This window comes from Protopterus annectens, chromosome 2.part0, assembly GCF_019279795.1.
Source record: "Protopterus annectens isolate FY-2018-M chromosome 2.part0, PAN1.0, whole genome shotgun sequence".
In the NCBI taxonomy this organism is placed as follows: Eukaryota; Metazoa; Chordata; order Ceratodontiformes; family Protopteridae; genus Protopterus; species Protopterus annectens.
The window spans coordinates 1,794,127,105-1,794,150,875 of record NC_056728.1 but is presented as its reverse complement, the minus strand read 5'-3'; the positions used below and the strand labels follow the sequence as shown (position 1 = coordinate 1,794,150,875).

The following is a 23,771-nucleotide window of genomic DNA, read 5'->3' as shown; positions in this document are numbered from 1 at the left end:
GACAGACCTCTTAGGTTCATAGGTTCATAGGTTAGTACTAGGCTAACTTCCCTTGCAAGCCATTTTAAGCTTAGCCAGTTATCCCCTGTGAGATTTAAACCCTGCACCTTGTGTTTGTAAGGCAAACACCTTAACCATTAGGCCACCCTCCCAACCCCTTCTAACAGATCTAACACTATGGCTGCGACAGTCCCCACTCTGGGGCAGTAATCAAGGAGCCTCAATCCTCACTACTGACACTGGTGAGGGACAGCCACTAGGAAAAGGAATGGATACACACAGTATTTTCAGATGTAGCTCTCTGCATCAAGCACAATATCCCTTAACAACACACAGGGAACACACTCCAGACCTGGGACTGGACTCTCTCTCTCTCCAGGCCCCAAACAAGACTCCAAACTGACCACTTTGGAGCTCTGCGTCCCTGTTCCAAGTAGCTGACAGACACACACGCTTGGATAACTGATCTTCACACACACACACACACACACACACACACACACACACACACACACACACACACACACACACCTGTAAAAGGCTGGCACAGATTTACCAGCTGTGCCCCCTCTGCCCAGATAATAGGGTAACTATGCTGCCACCAGTCAGCTACTCTAAGGCTCTTACAAGGGTACCCAATTACACTGAGTAAAGGTAATACTAATGCAAATGGTGGAGTCTAACCAGTGCAGCAAGGATTTCAGGAGGGGCCAGTGTCACTAAAATAGGCATAAGTCAGATGTTAAAAGTATTCTCTAAAAGACCAGCAACAATGAAAGGTATAGAAATATTTAATAAATAAAATAGAAAACATGAGAATACTGAATAGTTACAATAAACAACCAGAGTTTCAATCACAGGATATATAAAAAAGTAACACAGTTGGACATATTCACACAGATGCAGAAAGAAAAACAATAGTCCGATGACTGACTAAAAATTACTGTTCCCTAGTTAAGTTACTTACTACAGCAAGGCAAGATGAGGAGTGTTGATTTGCTCACTACAGCAAGGCAAGATGAGGTATGAGGTGTGAGGTTGAATGAGACATCTGTGAGAGATCTTTCCTGTCAGGTTCTGAAAAACAAAGTGCTGCTATGAGAGTTCCGTTATCTCTCTCACTAATATATAAAGAATCATTTCAGTGCTGGTTATACAATAACAACACATCTGGTCACCTGACTCTGGTACAATACATACACAGAGCTATCTGTTGCAGCATCTGAAAGATATAAAACAATTTCAAAAACGTCCACCCTTCCAGGGTAGAAATCATTTCACCCATAAGGACAATACAGTAAGATTTCTAGTCCTGGCTTTCCCAGACATTTTTGTCTCTGGCTACAATCAGATCTGTAAGATAAAATCTTTATGCCCCAAACCAACCCATTTAATTTTCAACCTATTTTTCAAAATTAGCTGGACTGAGATTAGCATCTTCCCTTCCAGAATTCTCTGTTAAAACATACACATTTAATCAGTTATAATAATACTCTCTGACATATATACACATCTATTTTCTGTCCAACAGGACCCACTGTTGATGTATTCTTAACATAAGCAACTTTACAAATACATTTTAACAGAAGCATCTGTACAAATCAGTGTGACAGTCAAATGACATAAAATTCTCTACAAAACTCCAGCTAGCTATGGTAGCATATGTTACAAATGTACTGCCCTACTCTCCCTAGCACAAATGGCACTACCTTATATCATCACAATGGCAAGTACCCACAAACTTCAAACCTAATGAAGAAAAGGTCCTCTTCTGTAAGCAGTAAGACAAATACCTTAGGTAATCCTGCTGGGTGTACCAGTCTATGAAAATATTCCCTTGATAACAATGGCCCAAAATTAAGACCTAAACCTAGTAGGCATGTCCAGCTTATATCAAGGATGACCAAGTCAAAGTGGCATAAATATCACCCAAAGAAGCATTACAGAAGAAAGCTGCAGAAGTACACAGAGCTGTAGTGGTGTGCCTTAGACTGTGGCTGCAGATATCTTTTTTTCTCTCAAGAAAAGTACGCTTGCACACACACACACACACACACACACACACACATTTTATATATATATATATATATATATATATATATATATATATATATAAATATAAAACATCTATCCACCAAAAAGGCACTGTTTCATAAGTTTGCCTTCAAGCAGAAATTTGTCTCTTACTCTTACTACATAACACCTGAATTCTCTGTAAATGTCAAAACAATGCAGTAGATAATTTTACTTATTTGAGTATGCTGGATAGAAACTGCACAAATGAATGCACAGATTTCAGCTTACTTTCATATCCACTTTATGCATAAAGGAGGAACTAGTCCTAACAGATCATGTGGTGGGCTTTACAGAAGAAGCCTGGAGCTCAGAAATTTATTCTTGTAGCAGACTGTTAACAAGAATAAAAGATTTCCAGGATAAAAACTTAAGTCTGTAGATGCAGCTGATTTACAAAGAGGAAATGTTAACTTCTTCACCTTAAATAAATGTTCAAAGGAGATACAGGTCCTCCTATGAGGACTCAGTATAAATAAGTCTCAAAGAAAGGGTCTGTACACTTTAATTAAAGCAAAGGAAATCTAGTCTTTGGAAGCTGCGGAGGTGGGGTTACAACACTGTGCCCAAATGTGGCAGGCAGTTGACACCACTGCCCCTAAATGATGCAGTAAAAGTGCACTACTGCCACCAATGCAACACCCAGATGACAGGATGCCATCCACTGACATCAAGATAGCTGCCACTGATGAGGCTGAATTCCCACCACTGCCATCCCTGAGTGAAGTAACAGCAAGAAAGTATGCACACATCCGTTTTTCAATAGCTAGTTTTCAAAGCACAACCTGGCTCCAAAAGCATAAAAGGGAATATGCAGCAATATCTTGGCTATGGACTTTTAACCTCTGCACTCATAATGGACTACACCCAGGCTACTTGCAGAGCCGAGCCTTTGGCCATGTACCCAGATAGGTCCCTATTTCACTGCTCTCTCTGTGGAGTGATGTCTTCCAGTACCTCTTTATCTGCATGCCTGTCATACAAAATAATTTCTCTCTCACACACACACACACACACACACACACACACACACACACACACACACACACACACACACACACTCAAGGTAAAACTGGGCAGAATTCTCTTATTCCCCACAGCCTTCTTCCTGGCACTGTAGTGCTGCCACTCGTAGAGAAAAGTCAGATACTTTAATTTACATCAAGCCAAACAAGAAATACACATACAAACATCTCTTTCACTGGTAGTAGACCTTAAGCAGTCTAAATGGAGAAATGTGCCATACAGCAGATTTGTTTTTTAATTGAATTGTACAGGTTATAGGTCACATTAAAGGTGGGAAAAGTTTTGAAATGATTTATTGTGGTCTCATTTTGTTATATAACAAAAACCTGGCATTTTAACAGGGGTGTGTGCACTTTTTATATCCACTGTGCATTCAATTCCTGAGAGAAGACCATTGTAACAGGTACAAGCTTCATTGTCCTGTCAGGGACCACAGTGTAAATCTGCATCACCTATCTTAGTAAAGGGAAGAAACTGTAGGCTTCATGGCAGCAATGATCAGATTAAGTCATAACACATCACTAGTGAGTTTACAAGAGGCACTAGATTGAAGAACCGTGTGTGGGAACTCTGCATCCTGAGTTAAAAAATGAATAAAAGGTCTGTTCAAGAAAGTCAATCTTGCAACAAAGGAATGCCACAGATCCACAATAAGGAGATGAACTACCAGCAGAAAAGCTCATCTGAGTGAGATACCATAAATAACACATTCTTATTACTGCAGCTACTTATCTAAGAGTGAACCCTTTTCTGTGGGTCTTCAAATGAGCTTATACTCTCTTCCAGTCCAATGTGGCAATTTTTTGAGAAGCTCTTGGATAAACAGACTCATGCAAGCACATGCCACTGTGTCACTTACTCCACTATGAATGCATGCATTCAAGACAAAACGAAATGTTGACACTTCCACAGTTAACAAGTACTAACCTGACCAACTTTCAAGGGCACTCCTACAAGCAAGGATCTACCACACAGGATCACCTCATAGATCAATTAATGTACTTGAGAACATTATTTGCTACATTTAACAGTGATAATCCTCCCTGGAGGCAGTATGACAAAGCTGAATTCCAACCAATGAATCCATTAGGCTGGAAAGAGCCAAAGAACAGCTATAAGGTCAAGTTTAGAGGGTTATTTAATCCTTGTGCTCATCCAGCTAGGAGGTGCTGGCACTTTCACTTGTTTGCTAAGAGTTTCCTGACAGGTCTTACAAACAGCTTCACCTCCAAGGCCTTTATGGCCAAATAGGATTGTCCTTGGCTCTAGCAAGCTGATGTAGACATTTTGTTCCAAACTCTGGGGGGGGAATGAGGTAATCTACCACCCCTACTAGAACAGCAAATCATCCACAGTCAGAACTTGCAACAGGTTTGTTTTTAGAAGTAAGAGACCCACTAACAAGACTGAAGAAAACCAACCTCCACTCTAACACTAAGGGTATCTGAAAGCAGCAGATCATTTAGTTTAACTTAACTGCAACCAGTGACTTCTCATAACCCACTGCAAAATAATCTTCTCCAAGTAGGAAAATGTCAGCATAAAGACTGTGATAGCTGCCAAACTTAAAAGGTACAGAAGGGTCTAAGGCCTGACCCTTCTCTGTCATTTCACACATGTCCCCATATTCATTATGTGCTAAGTAAAATGGAATACTGGACAGTGTATCCAGCTTTGTGCTAATGAAAGCAATTTCTGGAAAAGGCGACTTTCTCCTAGTTTATGGTCACCTCCAATGAGTGCTATCGTGGGCACACACCACATAGAATCTCAGCAAGTTTTTCTGTGGGGCCACCAACAGTCAAAGCAGAAAGACTCCACTAATACCTTTCTGCAAGTCTATGGCCATGACCCGCAAAACTGATATCAACACAGATGTCAGCATGTTATCCTCCAAGCCTCAAGAGTAGAAGATGCAGGAGGAGGACATAGTGCCCTTTTACTTCTGCAAAATCCTGGTGATGCCGACTTCACAGGAATTGCAGGGTTTCATTTTTTTCTGTTTTACAAGATTGGAAATACTCCTTGGTAACCCTAGGATAAATAAACTGTTCAGCAAAATAAAAGTTTGGAGAAATGTGCATACAGGAACGGAAAGACTGACCTAGACAAGATCTGTACATTGTCAGTAAAGAAAAAAATATTTTCAAGTATGTAACGTATTGGAGCTGAAAAGGGATCAATATGTTTTTGTTGTGACCAGTAAACAAATCTTTACCATTTACTTGTATAAAGTTTTCTTGTTGAAGGTTTATGGGAAGATAAAAGGATATGACAGACAAGGGAAGAGAGCATTGGTTGCCTGGCTACTAACAGAATTGGACAAACCACTCTGTTAGTTTGAGGTTTTAAGACATCTGGATGAACCCTATCTGTCGGATGTAACAGGAAATCTGGAATCAGATCCAGAATCCAAGGTTGGCAAAGAAGATGAGGCCACAACATGGGGGACCAAACCTTTCAAAGCCAGTAAGGTGCAATGAGGATTACTTTGTTCTTTAACCTGGTGGCTTTCTGCAGGAATTTTGGAATTAGAGGGATTGGTGGATAAGCATAAAGTAGACCATGGGTGCAATTGTGAAGTACAGCATCCTGTGATTCCCAATGAGGGGGAATTAGGGCAATATCGCAGCAAGGCTGGTTCCATTGGCAGAAAATCATTTCTGCCTCTATCATGTTGAGAAACCACCCATGAGGTAGAAAAATGGACCCGCTTAATTTGTCTGCTATCACATTGGATTTCCCCAGAATGTGCGTTGCTATGAGAAAGCGGATGGATGAGATTGCAGATTGCCATACTCTGAGTGCTTCTGGATACAAGGAGAAAGATCTGGTCTCTCCTCGTTTGTTGACATACTAAACCACCGACATATTATCTGTTTGAATTGCAACTGTCCCTAAATGGAGAGAGTTCTGGAAACCAGCAATACTAAAAGCACTACTCGCTTCTCTAGAACACTGATATGCAAGTTGGCATCTTCAAGGGACCAAATGCCTTAGACTGTTCTCTCCACAAAATTCCCCCCTCCCCAAGCTGGGAAATGTCCTTAATCACTATGGCTTTGGGCTGAAGGAGAATGAAAGGATGGCCTTGTAAAACTTGATCTGAAAGAATCCAGTACCAGAGGTACCTCTTGCATGTCTGAGTGATTCTGATTTGTGTTGACATACACTGATAAAGACTACCTTCCTTCCCAGTGCCTTTGCTTTTTGGAGTTGCAGGTTTTGATTTTTGGGCACTGTTTCTGTGATTTTTTTGATACGCTGCTAAAGACTATACCACTGTGTTGCTAGCATCCACTGAAGAATTCTCATACGAAATCTTGCTACAGGAACTAAGGATTATGGCAGTTGACACTGATCCCCAAGGCTTGAAGGATCAACTGAGCTAAAATGTTGGTACTGCAAATTATTCTCTTGAATTGGAATCTGATAGTCTATACGCCTGAGAGAGGAAGAGAAGCTGTCACTGATATCGTGTTGAAGACTGCTCCTATGAATTCCAAAATTTGACTTGGCTGTAGGTGAGACTTGCCATAATTTATGGTTATTCCTAGATGAAAACAAATCTAAAGTACCTGATCCCTTGCCCTTATTAGCAGATGCCTGGTTGGGGCAGTAATGAGCCAGTTGTGTAGATATGGAAACACGTGGAATCCCTGCACTCTCAAGTGAGTTGCCACCACTGCTATGCACTTGGTAAACACCCTAGGTTTTGTGATGAGGCCAAAGGGCAGTGCTCTGAACTTCTCTCTCAGTGAAATCAGTATCCCCAGTGACCGACTCTTATGGAAGGTCCAAGTGCCTCCTCTTGTACTTTCACATCCTAGGGACCCACCTCAGTGGGATGCTCTTGTGAAGTGTTGGAAAACCCTGCTGGGTGGTTTGGGGGGGGGGTCGTGAGATGGCTGTCCCTGTGGTGTAAAATGTTGAGGTTCCAAGTGTAGAGACATCTGCGAATTAGATTGAAGATCTGAGGAGGTAGGATCCGTCCATCCTGTTGTAACAGAAAATAATCTCTTCACTACCTTGAAGGCAGACCGTCCCAGAGAGAAAGAAGTCCCTGGCTCCAAGAAGGCAGGATTCTGGACCTCTGTCTCTCTCCACCCTGAAAGCAATCTCCCCAAGGAGGAAGTCAGAGCGGAGTTATCCAATGCTGAAGCGCCAAGGTGCAGAGACGGCTCTGAAACCCTCGGTGTTGACTCCAACTCAGGCCTGACAAGGAAGCTTCTGCTCAAGAGAGTCATCCGGATCAGAGGATACTGTAGCCAGAGCACTCAGAGCTAGAGTCAGATCCGAAGAGAGTTATCTTTGGATCCAAGCCAGACAGACCCAGAAGGTTCGAATCCAGGGACTCTGAAGCAACAAAAGGGATCAGAGAAGGAGCAAAAAGTAGTGGTGTGGTAGATGGTCAGGCTTCCTGACCCAAGGAGGCAGGTGCCGGTAAAACACCCATCTGAATCTGCACTGAGAGAACCTTCCTCATCATTCTGTCCACATCTTCCTCAGTAAAACCTCTGATGAATGAGTCAAGGCAAGAGAAGGTGACTTGAATCACTGCCTCTCCAAAAAAGTGGAGGGAACCCTGAAAGGCACTGGATCTTAAGGAGGAGAATTTCTAGCCCTATGAGGAATTGTCGGATCCGAGGATATAGGATTCACCAATTTTTTTCTTCTTCGGATCTGAAGGGAAGGGACTTTGAAAAGCTTTCAGATCAGAGTTAGACTTTGTTCTCTTCCTTGACAGCATCAAGGAAGTGGAAGGCCTAGGAGAATTTGATAGGGACTCCTTAGCCTTAATAGTGGGGGACTGAGCCCAAGAGATAGGTTTACCAAAAGATGGTAGTAAACCCTTAAGGGTAAGCTTGTTTTTCCTATCTGCTAGAGCCCTGGGATTGAAATATTTACAAATGAAACAATCCCCCCTGAAGATGTTGAGGGCCTAAACAATAAACACAAAGTATAAGAGCATCTAAGATAAGCAATTTGTGCCCACATTTCAGACACTTCTTAAAGCCAGCAGGTCCTTTCTCAGACATGCTTGCGACGAGAGAAAAAGATAGATAGAAAAAAATCTATATACATTTTAATTATATACATCTAGGTACAAAAAGAAAGGAAAGAAAATACCAGCAACGGTAACATATTTATACTTACATAGATACTGTTATATTTCAACATGCTTTTTCATACACATACATATTATATTTTACATGGTGTTAGTGCACTATATATATTTATATCTATGTTGCATGTTATAGTTTATGTTTTTAAAAAAAAATTTTGCATAGTAGGACATGGTTTTGGCAATTTTAATATAGGTTCATGGATTGGTGCTGAGCTGGCTGCCCTTGTAGGTTATTTTGAGCCTAGCCGGTTGCCCCATATGGGGGTCGAACCCTGCATGTTGTGTCTGCTAGTTAGACACCTTAACCATTATGCCATTATTAACCATGACTCATATACATAACATGTGTTCTAATATTTTTGAATTTTTGAACCAGATATATACATATTCAAGACATAGTAGAGTGGACCAGGTTAAAGCATCTGTATTTAACATTGTATCTTTAAGACTTAATTGATAGCAGGTGCTTCTACTACATAAGGAATGAATTGTTTTTGTGAGTTATCTGATGAAGGGGCACATCCCTGAAAGCGCTTACCTGTTTTATAATAACCTTCCTAGCTGTGGTACAGTTGGTGTTTGTTTGCTATTTTGCCATAACACCCTATCTCTATGAACAAACCATATCTGATCTATAAATATCTCAAAACTAAGTATCCAAATTTACAATCAAGTACAAATCTGGAGTGTAAAGACCACCAAAGTCAAGTGCAAATGAACTAGAAGAATTCATACATTTCTGGCATGAAACACAGGAGGGAAGAATAATATTAGCTGTAGACTTAAATTTACCAGAAACAGACTGGAATAATATTGATTCAACAAAGTTAGTAAGGAAATTATTCAAAGTCTATTCAGGAACAACAATTGCTTCAGACTGTAAAAAGAAACTACCAGGGGATAGAACATACTAGACATCATTTGTATTCCTACAGAAATGACTGTTACTTCAAGTCAAGTTTTACCACCACTGATGTGCAGTGATCATGGGGTTATAAAGATTAATTTGCTGCTAGATAGTTCTGCCAAACTGAAATCTGAGCCAATGCACAGAAGGTTAATTACAGATTACATGGAAACAAAACAGTCACTATGTAAAAATAGCTGGAGTGAGGTGTTCAGTAGAAAACTGCAGATTGAATGCGGAAAGTTTTGAAAGAGAAATTGTTTGCAAAAAAACGTTTAACATCAGGATCTAGGCATACAACATCAGGGGGATATATTTCCATAAGAAGAAGCTATCTAATTAAGGTGAGAGACAAAAAAATGGAAGAGAGGTCAAAGTACAACTTTGAAAACTGAAATAAACAAGTTGGACAAACAGATTAACCATAGCATGAGACAAGATCGAGAACAATTTGAAGAAAATTTATATAAAGATATTGAGCATAATAGGAAACCTTTCTATAGATATATAAGATGTAGGAGTAAAGATACATAAGATGTAGGAGTAAAGATACACAAATTGATAAACTGTGTGCAGATTCTAAATTTTTTTCTCAGACACAACAGATTACAGATATGGTTACAGAATCTTATGCAAAACAGTTTGGCTCCACAAAAGGGGTGATACGTTTTCCTAGTGACATCCAGTTAACCACAGATACTGGAATCAAATTAGATTACATTGAAAAAGAACTGTGCAAACTGGATCCAAACAAAGCACAAGAAGGAGACGGAACTAGTAACAATGACCTGAGAACACTTCAGCAAGAACTTATGGTACCATTAAATCTATTGTTCACTATGTCATGTAAATATGGGTGATTCCTCAAGATTGATGACATGCGCTTATTACCCAGAGTCATATAGACCCTCAAGTCTACTTTCATGTTGTGGAAAAATAATGGAGAAGGTAATATTGGATAAGCTATAGTCAGAACTGGACAGGTTGGGACTTGAAACCACGTATCAGTATGCATGTGTGGAAAACAGGTCTATTACAACTTTTAACATGATGTTCTATAACAATATAATAACAGCTATGAATGAAAAGTTATGCTGTGATGTAATTTATATAGGTTCATAGGTGTGTACTAGGCTAATGGACCTGGTACCTTTACAAGCCTAGCCCATAGAAGTGCCCTGGCATTGTGCCACCTGTCATTAGTTCCCAGTGCCTCTAATCAAGTAGAGCCACTGGAGTGATCCCCGATGTGAACTTTCTATTTTACATCCACTCATCAAGATTTCACTAGATTTAACTTCGGCATTTGACAGGGTCATACACAAAAAAACTAATAAATAAATTAGTACAACTAGGTATCGATGTATTCTTGATAAGATGGATAACTGCATACTTATAGGACATGACAAGTATCATACAGCAACTAGACAGGTGAAAGCCTTAGTTGTAGTCAGGGTGTCCCATAGGGCTCTGTCCTAGGCCGTTACTTGTTTAGATTGAATCTTTCAGACCTAACTTTTTTCATCTGATGTGTTCTACAGTCTATAGGCAGACTACCTGAAATTGGGTAAACTGATTACGTGTGTTACAGATAAAGGATAAAAACCTCATGAGAATATGTGGCTAGGCTTCTGGACTCATGAACCAATAGCAGTAAGTACATGTGAAACTATGAAAAGGTATGAACTTATGAAAAGCTGGAATAGAGGTGTACTTGATAACAACTTCAACTAGTCAGTTCAAGCATAGTTACTAGCAGTTTCTAGATACTTAATATATATTTTTTTTTAATGAAGTAACATGATTCAGCATTATTTACTATAGTTATTTGTCGAAAAAAATCGTAACACTGGAAGTGTGACAGACCTCTTCAATGTGGAAAAGTATGAAACTCATTATGAGGAATGTTCATTTTCTTTTCTTAAAATTCCACATTTCATACTTTTCCACAATGGTCTACTTCATATGATCGAAATCTCATTTGACTGAAATTCACTTGACTAAGACTATAAAATCGAAAGTTCATAATGCTGAAAACTCACTTGACTGAAACTCATAACACTGACACCATACCATGTTAAAGTTCAACATAGTAGTGGCATTGTGTACAAGGTAAATAAAAGCTAAATGCCCTTTTCCCCACTGTAGTGTGATCCTGGAGTTAGTATACATAGCTAGGGGGGGTGTGGGGGGCACAGCCCCCCACCTACTTTAAATATTTTGAAACAGACAGATACTTACAAGTCCAATAAATTACTCTTTTCAGAACCCATTATATACCCAAAGTATGGGGGGGGGCTGTGCCCCCTACACCCCCCCCAACTATATATACTAACTCCAGGATCGCACTACAGTGAGGAAAAGGGCATATAGCTTTTACTTACCTTATACACTACTTACTTACTTACCATGTGCTTTAGCATTGTATGGTGTCAGTGTTATGAGTTTCAGTCAAGTGAGTTTTCAGTGGTATGAACTTTCGATTATATGGTCTCAATCAAATGAAATTTCGATCATATGAAGTAGACATATATATATATATATATTTATTTATTTATTTATATATATATATATATATATATATATATATATATATATATATATATATATTTATATATATATATATATATATATATATATATTTATATATTAAGTGTGAAGAAACTGCTAGTAACCATGCTTGAACTGACTACTTGAAGTTGTTAGCAAGTGCACCTCTATTCCACCCTTTCATAAGTTCATACCTTTTCATAGTTTCATGTGTTATAGATAAGGCATGTCTGCAAAATAACTTGACTAAACGGACCACTTGGGCACAGGAGAATAATATGCTTATAAAAACATCAAAAACTAAGCATATGAGATTTGGGAGACAAACTGAAAGGTGACTAAGACAGCACAGTGACAAACTGTAGACTCATTTAAGGAGCTGGGTATATGGGTAGATTCAGCTATGAGTTTTTCTAATAACATTAACAGATTGGTTAATGATAGTTATAGAACTATAGGTTATATAAAATGATTTATAAAGTCTAGGAAATCAAAAATGATTAAGTCATTGTTACATTAGACCCAAACTTGAGTATGGAATAACAATATGGAAACCCTATAAGAAAGCAAGCATAACTAAACTGGAAAGAATACAGCAGAAATATACCAAGGACATCCATGGATGTGAAAATTTAAGTTATTATGAAAGGCCACGGTGGTGCAGTGGTTAGCGTTGCCGCCTCACCGCAAGAGGTCCTCCGGTTCGATTCTCAGCTGGGGTGCCTTCTGTGCGGAGACTGCATGTCCTCCCTGTGGTCGCGTGGGTTTCCTCCAGGTGCTCAGGTTTCCTCCCACATCCCAAAGACATGCTGTAGGTGGAATGGACACTCTAAATTGGCCCTAGGTGTGAGTGTGTGTGCCTTCTGTGGAAGGTTGGGCGCCGGGCTGGCAACTTGACACCGTAAAACTCCACTGCCAATCATGAGCGGACAGGTGATCCGCTGTGGCGACTCCTAACCGGGAAAAAGCCAAAAGAAGAAGAAAATGAAAGACTAAAATATCTGAACTTGTACAGTATCTTACAGATGTCTAAGAGGAGATCTTGTTCAAGTATATAGGGCATTTACAGACAACTACCTCTATGAATTATCAGAAAGTACTACAGAATCATCAGACAACCCATGCAGAAGATTCTATAGGAATGAGGAATGTACTAATTAGGTTCTCTGACATTGTAGCTGATGCATGGAACAGACTACAAAATTACATTAAAGCAAGTACTAGTTTAGATATTCTTAAGAACAGCCCAGACACTTATTATGGGAACAAGTGTTTTGGTATATTGGCAAGCTAGTAGGGCATTAATGCCCATGCTTGAAATATTTGTATGTAAAGACCAAAATATAACTGCCCACACTCTTCCCTCTGTAAAACATCAATTCAAAAAATTGGCTGAGATATTCACTCTTACCCAGGTCCCACTATTCATAAAACCCTCACTTCCAACCCCAAAATAAACCAGTCAGACAATACATCTCAGCAAAAAACAGAACCCAAACTCACCTTACTAAATATGAACCTAAGAAGTATGTGCAATAAAATCCATGACATACATGCCTACCTTGCCACACACACTCTCCTGATGTATGTCATAGCTACTGAAACCTGGTTAAAGAGAGAAATAAAGGATAGTATGTTCACCCCCCCGATACAATATATTCAGGCATGACCGCCAAAACAGGCATGCAGGAGTGGTGTAGCAATCATAAATTCCCTAACCATCACCTTACTTCCACAGGAAATATCCATGTTTAACAATGCTGAACTTCTAATAACACTTCTGAAAATCAACAATAGGGAAACTATATGTCTAACAGCAATTTGTATACCACCAGGGAATAACACTGATACTGCTGAAAGCATCCTGTACTGGATATCCCAATAAATTGACCATGATACTATAATAGTTAGACTTAAATATAGACTTGCAACTCCCACAACCCCCACTGAATCCATAAACTTGTTCAACTTTGGACAATAACCACACCTACTAGAATCAATAAAACTTCATGGAGACACATTAGACTGGATTCTAACAAACAAACCAAACAAAAGGACAACATCAGGCTGTCTTCTCAGATAGCATAAGTGGCCACACACCAACATATGCTATTACACCTCACCATAACCTAGATCAACATATTATCTATAGTCAGATAACTCAAATAACCTGCTCTCGGAAACACAACATGGCTTTAGGCCCCAGCACGGCACCACTACTGCTCTACTACATTTTACCAAGGTAATAAACAAACACAGAAACAATGGTTTGCTTGTATACACCATGTTATTAGACTTGTCAAAGGCATTTGATAGTGCCTCGTACCAACAACTGTTCGTTCAACTCTCCTCAATAGAATTTTCACAATACTCCTTGCTGTGGTTTCTCAGTTACTTATCTGGAAGGTAACGAGCCATTAAATGGCAACAAACCTACTCATCCTTTCAGCCAGTTACTACAGGGGTCCCTCAGGACTCTGTCCTGAGTCCTATCCTATTTAATATATTTATGACCTCCACTCAGCATGCTAGTTTAGTTCAGTATGCAGGTGACTCAACATTAATATGTGCGGCCTCAACAATAAATAAGCTCCAAGACATTACCCCAAAATCCTTCTCTGTAAAAACCTGGCTTGAAGAATCAAATCTCCTACTCAACACCAAGAAAACTAAGTTATTGCTTTCTACCTCAACAAATGCCAAAATCAAAAGCAATTTTTTTATGATAAAGTCAACAAAAAAATATTGTCACCTAAACTGTAACTCACAGCAAACTTCAAGGCATTACAATAAATGACAATCTCAAATATGACCAGCATATACTGCTAGGGTTGCCACCTTTCGTTGTGGCTAAAACTGGAGTAAAGCCACACCCCTCACGTCACAAGTAACCCCGCCCACCCTCTCCCGCCCACATTCTGTCCATTTTATGATGTCATGATGACATCACCTAGAGGGGAACACCCTCTTTTCCCATTCCTGCTGCCTGCTTTCAGCTAATTTACTATGCTTTTTTTTTTTTTTTTTTTTTAACAGAAAAGCATAGTAAAAAAGCTGATTTACAAACTCAGATAGTCTGTTTCCTTTTTAAACAGAATACCAGAGTTTGCACAGTGTTTTCCAGACTACCAGAGAATCAGTCTGATTTCCGAATAGTCCGGAAAAAATGGAGGGGTGGCAACCCTATATACTGCACACCATTAAATCTACTCACCAGAAACTAGGCTCTCTTTATAGGATCAATGGATTCCTTACAGATGTTGCAAGAACTCTAGCCACCACCTTCTTATTGCTAACTCACTTATATGCCGCTCCTATCCTAACAAACTTAAATACTCAAACAGACTTGCATCTTGCTACAATATAACTGTAGAAGGTAACTCAATGTGTTTAGAGGACAAAACAAGTGATAAGCAATTGTAAAAAAAAAAGTCAAAGAGACAAAGGGACTGAGTAAGGTAAATGTTATAAGATGACAGTGACCAACAGACAACATATACAATTACAGGAAGAAGAAACAGTGATGACCAGGAGAGTAGTGTGTAACGTGTGCAGAGTAGTGTTAAATTATATGTCCTGTGTTTTAGCATTTGAATTGCTCACAGGTTCATAGATATGAACTATGATATTAATCTGTCAGAATCTTAAGAAGCCCAGCCCCACATTTCAATGGTAGTTTCTAGCCCTTATATTTTACATAAGATTAACCCAGAGACAGGCCAAACAAGGACATATTGGGACCTTTACATGCATTTACATTTCAAACATAAACTGAGTTGGGATCTAAACTTGACAGTCAAAGTCCGGATGTTCAATGGAAGAACCATGAGGAGATGTATTTGAAGTAAAAAGATGAAATCTTATGCATATTTTGGTCTGAGCCTGTATCTTTTCATAAAATACTCTTCGTACTGAATTTCTGATGTTATCTACCAAAGAGTCTTTCCATCAAATAAGATGCAGTGCGGTCGACACGTTTGGATCTGATTCGAACCACTGCCCCATTATCCCATGTAATTACATGAAACCTGTTTGAGAATAAGAACAATATTGTCTGAATGTGTAGTTGCCTAAGTAATGAGTGAAGTAAAGTTTTGAAATTCATTTCTGTGTTGGGGACGTCTTGTACTAACCTCGTTCAAAGATGTTACTACAGCCTGCATGGGATCAGGCTCCTAAGTGCTGATCTTTTGGGTTTGCAGGGAGCATGGCTGCTTCAAGTTCCTTTATGTAACACAGAAAGCACAATTTTGTGAGGTACTCATAAAAGACTAAACATATCTGACTATAATATTGCCACTCATTTTATAACCTTGGAGATTATGCCCTGTATAAGTGTATAGCTTAGCTTCAGAACTTTATAACAATATTTAACATTTCCTAACTATAAGCCTTCACTTTGTGGCACATGATACAGCACAAGGTTCTGTGCCACCCATCCTGACTACAAGGATGTATCTGACAAAGTACTTCAGAACCAAGACTTACAACACTAGAAACACAGTGTCCACATCAGAAATATTAAAGCACTGTTCCTGAAACAATACTAACGGTGCTTTTACACGAACTATCATGCCAACGTGTGATGTCACACACAATGTGCTTCTCTAAGGAATCTTATTTCACCAACTTTCTCTAATACCTAGCACTGGAAGAATATGATATTATTGCATGGCACACTGCCAATAAAAATCCCATCTCCAGAAATTCAGCCAAATGCATTCTATAGACCTCATAAACATGAGACTTGACATGCTGATTCAAATATATCACCATAACCTAATAAATTAATCAATCAGAATCAGGGTATTTGTGAGAGGGTACTTTGATGGAAGAGAGGAATGGTGTCATACATCTAGTTTATGCAACTACTTCAACCATCTTTATACTTTGGGTAGATCAGTAAACCAGAATAAATTTAGGTGGAGGCTCTCTCTAACATTAACTTGAACAACTTTCATAATAAAACTGCTCAGAGCCTCAGACTGGAAGCTAAGCTTGTAAAGTTTGGTAAACGAGTTAAGCAGAAGACCAAAATATCATTGCCTCACAGTTATCTCACTCTGAGATCCCTCAAAAGGCTGCCAAACATATAAACATCTCGTTTAACGAGCTCTGGATGGACCTGCATTATCATATCAGAACACAACACAATCAGACCAAGAGACATGTTTGAATTCTCTTAGGATCCATAAAGATAAACATTTCATCCACATTTTGAAATTCAGCATAAGCATGCAAAACAAAGACTATTATACATATAAGATGGAAGGAGAAAGTCAGCAAAGATGGTCTACATTCATAAAAGTCGCATAAGAAAGGAAATAGTACAGTTTTGTAAACTGAATGTATAACGGTAGATCTTCAATCACTGCTGCAGTAGCCTTAGTTGTATAGGGTTAGGGTTATATCCTGCTTAGGACGTAACAGCCAGCTTCCAAAGCTTTCAGGACACCTTTCCAAGCAGCTTGACCTGAGCTGACTAAAGTTTGCGAGTGAAGCCCTCCACAGCTTTTCTGCCAGCAGACAGAGGGAGGCTGACGCTCAAAGGACAATGCTAGGAACAACAAAAAATAATTGTCCACACCCCGACATAAAAAAGACCAAAAAACAAGGAAGGGGGGACTGGCTACTGCAGCAGTGATCATTCAAGCATCTACTCTTATGGTTAAGTTCAACTTACAAAGCTACACTACTTTCGTCATATTGATCACTGCTGCAGTAGCTTTAGCTATATGGGCAGATTACCTTAGTTAACTAATTTTGGGAGGTGGAAGTAGAGTCCAGAAGCCCCTGGAAAATGGTCCTAGCAAAGCCTAATCTAGAACTAGAGAAGGAATCAAGCTTATAGTGCTTTGTAAAAATATGTACATATGACCAAGTAGCAGCTTCTGCAATACTTCAAGAAACAAACCCTTTCCAAAAAGCCATAAATGAAGCCAAGGTCTTGGTAAAGTGAGCCTTGACCCTGCCTGGAATAGTTTTGTTATGGCGAGTATAACAGAGTAATAGCCTTAGACAACCATTTGGAAACAGTCTGTTTTGATACAGGTTGTCCCTTCTTACTTTCACAAGAAAAGAAAAACTGATCTGAAACATTTAGTTCTGTCAAGATGGTACCGGGGCTGTCTGTGGACGTCCAAGGTATATAGTACCCTTTCTTCCTCATTTTTGGGTTCAGGGAGAGATACAGTTTAGCTTAAAGTAAACTCAGACACCACTTTTGGCTAAAAAGAAGATTAGTTCTCAAAGAAACCTTGTCCCTATGTAAAATGAGACTTGGCTGTAAGCTCTTACTGCTACTCTGATACCTTTCTTACAGAGGTCACAGCAATCAGTAAAAAGTACAGTTGTGTACACTTACCATAAATGTAGATGTTAGAGTGTATTCACTGTTGCAGTCATTACATTTGGGGTAATCTGCTGGCAGGCTGCCCTCAGTCGGCCTGATTAACAAAGTCTAGGGTCCTCCGTCGGTTGCTGTCCCTTCTTCCATGACATCAGGTCGTCAGGGGTGTAAAACATGCAGCTGACGCCATTACATCAGTTTTTCTTGCCCCAGATGCGAGGTGCCCCCCAAATGGGGAGCAAATAAAATAAAAAAAAAACACAAAAAATATACCTCCAATCCCAAAAGCAAATACACCAAAAGGGCTTTTAAGCATAGTGAAAGAAGGTAGAGGTATAGCCAGAGAAAAACAGGGGGCTGGAGGGAGGGTAACTAGGACTGCAACAGTGAATACACTCGAACATCTACATTGATGATAAGTGTACACAACTGTACTATGCTCTTCGTGTTTCACTGTTGCAGTCATTACATTTGGGTAGATTCCCAAAGCTATGGTTGGGTGGAGGGAATTATACAGCATTATGACCAGCTATAAGGCCCTGCAGGACAGCAGTGGCAAAGCCAGCTCTGGATTTAGAGAAAAGTGATAAATGGTAATGTTTGGTAAACATATGAACTGAGCTCCAGGTAGCAGCTTCTAGAATGTCCCTGGTAGGAACACCTCTGAGAAAGGCTGTAGAAGTAGATGTAGCCCTGGTGGAATGGGATCTGATCCTTTGGGAGATAGTTTTTCCATGGTACATATAGCAGAAACGAATACAATGGCTTATCCATTTGGAAATGGTTTGTTTTGAAATAGCCTTTCCCTCTGCCCCTGCAGCAAATGCCACCAGCAGTTCAGATTTTCTTTGAGATTTTGTCCTGTTTGGTTAAAATCTAAGTCGTCTATGTACATCCAATGAATGCAGAATCCGCTCCCCCTTGTTCTGTGGATTGATTAAGAAAGTTGGCAAATGAATGGTCTGATTAAGAGCCACACTGGATACCACCTTAGGCATGAAGGATGGATTTGTCCTGAGAGATACCCTGTCCGCATGAAAAATGATGAAAAGCTCTACTGCCATAAGAGCCTGTAATTTGGAACTCCTTCTAGCTGAAGTGACTGCTAAAAGGAAAGCTGTTTTCCAGGAGAGAAAGTTTAAGTCTGCAGTAGCAGGTGGCTCGAAAGGAGGGAGAGTGAGCTTTTCCAATACAAAATTGAGGTCCCAGGCAGGGGTTGGAGCTCTCCTGGGTGGTCTTAAGTTTTTGGCCCCTCTGAGATACTGCTTTAGCAGAGGATGAGAGAAGAGGGGAGGTTCTGTGTTGTAATGAGCTGAAATCGCTGAGGCATGGATTTTTATGGAAGAAAAGAACAGGCCCTTGTGAAGTATCTTAGTTGTAAAATCTGAGGAATGTTGGGCACTGCTGTGCTTATCCTTTGAGATTGATTCCAGGCACAGAATCTTTTCCATTTGTTAGCATAAGATTTTCTAGTACTAGGTCTTCTCGCCTCCAAAATGACATCCATCACAGGTTTGCTGAGGGATGCTAAGGGTGAATTTAGGTGATTAGCCACACTGCAAGATTCAAAGTTTGGAGCTGCATGTGCAGAATTTGTTTGTTCTGCTGAGACAGTAAGTAAGGTGTCTGAGGCAGGTGCCACAGTGGAAGGTGTGACACATTGCGCAGGAGTGGGTACCAGTGTTGGTGAGGCCAGTCTGGAGCAATCAAAATCATTTTTGGTTTGTCCTGTTTGATTTTTAGTAGAACTTTGGAGAGCAGAGGCAGAGGGGGAAAAGCATAGACGGATAGGTTTTTCCAGCTGAAGGATACAGCATCCACTTTTCAGGCTTTTTTGTGACGAGTTCTTGTGCAAAATTTGTCCAACTGATAGTTGTGGGGTGAGGCAAAAGATCTATGTCTGGGCTCCCCCATTTGCGTGTCAACATGTTGAAAATCCATAGTTCCAGTTTCCATTTGTGTGGGTCCATGAGATTTCTGCTTAGTTCATCTGCCAGAGTGTTCAGCTTTCCTAGCAGGAATTGAACTTGTAGTTGTACTCGATAGGTCAAGGCCGTGTTCCACAATGCCATGGCTAGTCTGCAAAGGGGTTAGGAGCGTGTACCCCCTGCTTGTTTATGTATGTCTGTCTTTATCATTAATTGTCCTGGATGAAGTTAGTCCTTAAAGGCTATCAGTGCATTCTGTACGGCTAGCATTTCTTTTTGATTGCTATGAAGGTGCATTTGATTTGGGCTCCATTTATCCTGAATGCACTTCCCTGCCAGATGTGACCCCCAAGCATAGTCTGATGCATCTGTAGTTTGGGTTTGGGCGGCAGGGGGTGGAATGAATGACAGTCCCTTGTTTTGGTGGCAGGCCTCTGTCCACCATAGGAACTCTAGTTGCAGGCAAGGAGTGATAGGAATCATCGTTTCCAGGCCGTGACAATGCTGACTCCATAAACTTTTAAAGTACCACTGAAGTTTCCTCATATGCAGTCTTGCATATGGAATTAGAAGAATGCAGGAGGCCATGAACCCCACGGCTTGCAGTATTTACTTTGCAGAAAGCAAGGTTTTTGTGGCCACCTGTTGGAAGTAAGTCACCAAATGAATTTGCTACTCTGGCGTATGGAAAGCCATCTGGGCAGTTGTATTCAAGCTTGCACCCAGGAATGTAATTTTTTGAGAGGGTACCAGTTGTGATTTCTTTTCGTTTATAGTGCACCCTAGACAAGTTAGAACCCTTTTTGCAAACGCCAGATGGTTTAGAAGAGTGTCCTTGTTTTCTGTTTGAATTAGACAATTGTCCAGGTATGGATATACTTGAATATTTCTTTGCCTGCAAAATGCAATTACTGGAGCCAGGTACTTTGTAAAGACCCCGGGCGCAGTCAATAAGCCAAAGGGCAGTGCAGAGAACTGGTAATGCAAGTAGCCTGCTTTGAAACTGAGTTATCTTCTGCAAGATTCCCTGATTGGGATATGCAGGTTAGCCTCTTTTAAATCTAGAGATGCCAACTAGGCATCTTTGCCTAGCATAGGAAGTAACTGGTGAAGAATCAGCATCTTGAATTTTGGAAAGTCCAGAAATGTGTTTAGAGTAGATAAGTCCAGAATTGGACGCCATGATTCGTATTTTCTGGGTACCAGGAAAAGTCTTGAATAGAAACCTTGTCCCTTTTCCTCTTCTGGTACTGGTTGAATAGCCCCCATGCTCATGAGGGAAAGTACTTGTTTCTGGGCTTCTGCCCACTGATTTGGTGGCAGGTCTGGCCATCCGTTTGGAATTGGCAACATGTGGAAATAAAATCTGTATCCCTGGGATACTATGTTTAAAACCCATTAGTCCTGGGTTATAAGTTGCCAGTTTCTTGCATGAAGAGCCAGTTTTCCCCCTAAAAGGTAAGTGCTTGGTAAGTGTAAAGGGAAGTCATTGAGACTGCTTACCATAGGAGGTGTCTTGTTGTTTCCAGATTTGGAAGAGGAGGCACCCCATTGTTTTGTTCTGAAAGTCCCTTGTGACTGAAACCTGGAGCCTTTGGAATGTCTGGGTTTGACTTGAGTGTCCCTGGAAGGAACTGGAAAGGACCAGTTCTTAGCAGGCCAGTGCCTACTAAATCTTGGAGGTTGCACTTGTAAGAAATGTTTTAACAGTTTGCATAGATTTAGCTTTATCTTCCATCTTTTTTAAAACTTCTTCAGACTTATTACCAAAGAGACGGTCCTGTTGTAAAGGAGCATCCAACAATTTTGCTTTAACATGATCAGGCAGATTTTGCTCTTTGAGCCAAGCATGCCTTCTTAGCACAGACCCAGTTACAGCAGCCCTGCAAGAGGCCTCCAAAGAATCAAAACCACATTGCAAAGTATGTTTTCCAACTTGTTCAGCTGAATGCAATAAATCCTGCAAATCTTTGTTTTCCACACAGTCAGAAATTAACATAATTTTCTGTTTAAGCAGTCCCATGATATGCTGCTGATATTTTAGCATGTGAAATTGACAGTTTAAAGCCCTGATTGTTAAGGTTGCAGAAGTGTAAACCTTCTTACCCCATCTATCCAGCACTCTGGACTCTCTATCGGAAAGGGTAGGATTTTTAGCAGTAGAAGCCTTAATGCCCATGGGAACCTGAGAAATGGTTTCAGGATCTGCAACAGGATTTTTGAAAATAAATTTGTTGGAGTCAGGAACCCTGTAGTATCTGTCTGGCGTACAAGGAGCCGGAGGCAGAGAATCAGGAGCCATACTAGATTCTGAGAAAAAATCATCAACAATGTCTAGAACAGGAGGTATAGCTAAAGGCCTATACTGAGGAAGAAGAAGAAAATCCCCAAGTCTCTTTTTAAATTCAGAGAAATCCTGACTTTCCCAGTGGAAATGTTCCCTTAAGGTATGTAAAGTTTTCCCATAAGAAAAATCCTCAGGGGGAGAAGCAGAAGGAATGTAATCTTCTGCATCAGAGTCCTCATAAGTAGGTATAGACAATTCCTGATCATTAGAAGAGTCAGAAGAAATAGAATCCTGTTCAGAAGATTCATAATCCATGTCTTGCCTAGGCCTCTTAGAAGGGGGGGGGGGGTTGGCTACCCCCTGATCAGAGTAATTAAATCTTTAGCCATTTTGATTGTTTGTTTTTTACATGTGGCCCAGGCATCGTTTTTTTAAGCATAGGTCGAGATTTTGGCCTTAGTTTTGAAGATGGCGTCGGTCTAATATACAAATCTGTAGGGCTGAAAACACCCTCAGAAGCCGGTGCCTGCACAGCGGCTATGGACCCATCCAAGGTAGAGACACCTGCGGGTTCCATAATTGAAGCATCTCGCAGCACCGAATGGGTCTCAGTAGAGGCCTGTGAATCAGAAGTAACGGGTATCGAGGGCTGCGAAAGCGCCTGAGTACCATCGAACTGGCTTAGGAGAAGCGCCGCTGGCAGTTTTGGACCTCAACGGCCTGTCTTTGTCTTTTTCTTTGCGTTTTTTTAGGTATTCCGGTAGTCGGACTGCTAACCGACGACATTTCTGGATAATTAAAGTGTGAGCCAAAATATTTAGAAGAAAAAATGTACCGACGTTTGATAGTGCGTTGATTAAATAAAGCACTAAACCAACAGCAAGGTACATTGTGGTCAGGGCCTAGGCAAGGAATACAGTACAAATGAAAATCCTTATGAGGTATTTGCTTCCCACAAGTAATATTAACTTTTACTGACATCGGTAAGGAACAAGAAAAAGTTTCCCCAACGGGGTACTTAGCTTTTTAGTTGAAAACTTCGGATCTGAAACTAGAAAACGAAAATTTCAGGAGTCAGCCGTCCGGCACTTGAACTGCTTCTGCTTCAGGCACCACGCGGCAGGAAAGAATGATGTAATGGCGTCGACTGCATGTTTTATACCCCTGATGACTTGACGTAATGGAAGAAGGAACAGCAACCGACGCAGGACCCAAGACTTTGTTAATCAGGCCGACTAAGGGCAAACTGCCAGCAGATTACCCCAAATGTAATGACTGCAACAGCGAAACATGAAGAACATCTCTCTTCCATGTTAAGAACCTCAAATCAGGCAGATTAGCAGGTTCAAATGAAGCAAACAGAAAATTAAGATTCCAAGGAGGGGCTATCAGTTTTCTTGAAGGCCTCTTATGCAAAAAATAAGAATATTTTGAAATCAGACTGCACTGAACAAGGAGGGCAAACATGCTGATAACTGAACCTTGATGGAGGGGAAAAAGAAAAGCCACAGGATAGTAGCTCA

The 23,771-nt window shown here is 40.3% G+C and overlaps 1 long non-coding RNA gene across 1 annotated transcript in view; it reads right to left on the bottom strand.

Annotated features, from left to right (window-relative positions):
- Positions 1 to 966: 966 nt before the first annotated feature.
- LOC122793627 overlaps positions 967 to 23,771 on the bottom strand; it is a 183,831-nt gene continuing 161,026 nt past the window's right edge. Inside the window, exon 3 of the long non-coding RNA XR_006363497.1 lies at positions 967 to 1,077. This is a non-coding gene — a long non-coding RNA (uncharacterized LOC122793627). The remainder of the gene's footprint in view (positions 1,078 to 23,771) is intronic.